We start from the raw sequence: 3,535 nt of genomic DNA, 5'->3' as shown, positions 1-3,535 counted from the left end.
CGTGGCTGAGGGCTGAGGACTATTAAGTACTGGAGCCAGCTCATCAGCCCAAACCAATGTGCTGCCAAGTTATGGGGGGGATTTGGGTTTAGTTAGTTTGCCTTGTGTTTAGTTGTAGTTGGCATCCATTTTGTTTACCCCCTGTGTTTCATTTGGTTTGCCCCAGTCACTATATATGTCTCCCCATGTTTAATTGTAGCAGGTCAGTTTGTTCAGTTAATACCTGTTACTTTGCGCTATTTCATTATAGTTATGTTTTGTTGACCCCTTTTATTAGACCTAGGCATTATATTTTTGGTTTGTAAAACTTTCATTCCTTTGGGTAAATAAAAAAACCCTGATTTAATGGAATATACCTGTGTCCTCGGTTGCTTTGCTGCTTGGTCTCTCACAGTTGGTGTCATCCAGTGGAGGACACAGGATTTTTTTTTTTTTCTCTTGAACATTTATTGAATTTTTCTTTTTTCTCTTTTTGCCGCATCCCCTAACCCAAAAATATATATAAAAACAAAAACAAAAAAAAATGGTGCGTGGTGGAAAGACTGGGGCAAGACAAGGAGGCCCTGCAAGCCTACAGACCGGACAGGAGGAACACGCCGGTGGTGAAGAGGAGGAAAATGGAGCTGCTGGAGTGGTAGAAAGCACTGAGGGTGAATGTAAGGAGCCAACACTGTCGGACCTGATGAGCATTTTCCGGGCTCATATGGGGCAGCAGGAGGCCCGTGAGGAAAGACAGAAGGAGGTAACTGAAAAACAGGAAACACGGTTTAAAACACTTCAACATCAGTTTCAGCTTTTGCAGTTAGAAGTACAGGCCCGAACATCTCCACTCACTCCTCTGTCATCAGACTCTAATGTATTGGATTTGGAGGCTTTACCACCCACCACAGAACATTCTCAGGCCCAAGCTGAGCCCTCCATGATTGCTAATCCAACTATGGCCTCTGCAGGTCAGTTTGGCTCACATCGGGAGCCCAGATTGGAGAAATTAACTGACACGGATGACATTGAACATTTTCTTGTTACATTTGAGCGCATGGCTGTAGCATGCCGGTGGAAGAAAGTTGACTGGGTTTTTCACTTAATACCATTGCTAACTGGCAAGGCTAGAGGTGCTTATGTGCATATGGACATTGATGATTCCCAGGACTATGAGAAGGTAAAAGCTGCAATCCTTTCTAAATATGACATTAACCCTGAGACCTACAGGCTAAGATTCCGCTCCCTGGAGATTTACCCGAGGGGGAGAGCCCCAAGGAGTTGTATGTAAGGCTCAAGGAGCTTTATGGGAAGTGGATACAGCCAAAAGGTAAAACTGTTCAGGAAATTGGTGAAATGATCATATTGGAACAATATTTGAGAATGCTGTCCCCTGAGCTTCAGGTCTGGATCCGAGAACATGATCCAGGTTCAGCAATGGAGGCGGCTAAGCTAGCTGATGTGTTTGTGGCTGCCCGGAACAAGGCCCAACCATGGGGCTATAACTCTTCATGGAGAACAAAGGACAGCCGCAGACCAGCCTCACAGTATCATGAGAGGCCAGCAACCGGTGGGGGTAAGCCTCCCATGTGGGAGAACCAAGCAACTAATATGCCATTAAAACCCCCTGGAAAAAAGCCAATTTGTTATCTCTGTGGACTAGAAGGCCATATAAAACCCATGTGCCCTAAAAATTCAGCTGAGATAACACAAATGTGCTATGTGCCACGCCCTCATGTTGAACCGGACCAGTCAAGTAGAATGGCATCCATTGAGGTAAATGGAACAATGCTCAAGGCCCTACTTGATTCTGGGAGTGATCGGACTCTTGTACACAGAATGTTTGTACCACCCAACATTATCCGCACCAAAGACACCACCCCCATTTGTTGTGTACATGGGGATAAGAAGCCCTACTCAACAGCTGACATGTACATAAAAGTGGAGGGCCAAACCTACCTCTTTAATATTGTGGTTGCTGATAATCTGCCTTATGCAGCTGTGCTAGGACGTGACCTTCCAGTACTTTTTTACTTGTTGGAGTCAAACCAGAGCCAAATGGCCAATGTGGAGTCAGACCAAAGCAGAACATGCAATGTTGCCGTTACTAGAGCACGGGCAAAATAATTAAACAAACACTCTGTGACTCTCAGTGCTCTGCCTTTTTACAACGAGGAGTTGGAGACTACACCCGGGAAGTCTCGGAAAACTCGCAGACAGAGAAGGGAGGAGAAGTTCCAACACACAGTTGTGACACCATCAGCCAACACTGAGTCAGAGTTGCCTTTAGGGTTCCAAATACCATCTAATATCATTGAGCTGCAGAAAACTGATCCGTCTTTAGTGTCTCTTTTTCAGAGGGCGGAGGAGAAGGCACCTGGAGCTGGGCTGGACATCAGCAGAGAGGAGTATATTGTGCAAAACGGCACACTCTATCGCCAGCAGGGGTCAGTGTTGCAGCTACTGGTCCCCCAAGCAGCTAGACACCATACTCACCTTGGGGCACTCTGTTCCCTGGGCTGGCCACCTAGGTAAACATAAAACTATAGCTCGCATTCAACATCATTTCCACTGGCCTGGCCTGCGCAAAGATGTTGCTGAATTCTGCAGAAGTTGCCCTCAGTGCCAGATCACATCTGCTAAAATTCCCTCCAGAGCTCCACTCCACCCATTACCGATCATTGGCACCCCATTTGAGCGCCTTGGGATGGACATTGTTGGCCCTGTTGAGAGGAGCAAGACGGGGAACCGTTATATGCTGGTTATAACTGATTATGCTACAAAGTACCCAGAGGTTTTTCCATTGAAATCCATAAAAGCAAAACCAGTCGCTTTCTGTTTGGTGCAGTACTTTTCCAGAGTGGGCTTCCCCTGTGAAATATTGACTGATCAAGGAACTAACTTCATGTCAACTCTGTTGAAACAGGTGTACCAGTTACTTGGTATTAGGAGACTGAGGACCACACCGTATCATCCTCAAACTGATGGACTGACGGAGCGCTTTAACCAGACCCTGAAGCAGATGCTTAAGAAGTTTGTGAATAGCAGTGGTACAGACTGGGACCAGTGGCTGCCATACCTCCTCTTTGCATACAGAGAAGTACCCCAGGCCTCCACTGGTTTCTCTCCATTTGAACTTTTGTATGGTCATGAAGTGCGAGGTCCTCTTTCATTACTGAGAGACATTTGGGAGGGAAACAAGGGAGAGGTGGGGTCTGTTAACATTATTTCCTATGTTGTCCAGATGAGAGAGCGCTTGGAGAAAATGAGTGAGCTGGCCCAATCACACATGGCGGAGGCCCAGCAACAGCAGAAGTCCTGGTACGATAAGGCAGCCCGGCAGAGGTCCTTTGACCCTGGACAAAAGGTGCTGGTGCTCCTCCCTAGTGACAACAACAAGCTGCTGGCGAAATGGCAGGGACCATTTGAGGTCATGAAGAAACTTGGGCCGACCACATACCAGGTATCAACCCCAGGGCAGTCACGCTCCAGGAGGGTACTGCATATAAATCTGCTGAAGTAGTGGGTGCAGCGACCTGGAAGGGAAGCAACAGTG

The sequence above is a fragment of the Poromitra crassiceps genome, assembly GCF_964638095.1.
Source record: "Poromitra crassiceps genome assembly, contig: HAP1_SCAFFOLD_139, whole genome shotgun sequence".
NCBI lineage: Eukaryota > Metazoa > Chordata > Actinopteri > Beryciformes > Melamphaidae > Poromitra > Poromitra crassiceps.
Note: the sequence above shows the minus strand (reverse complement) of the source record.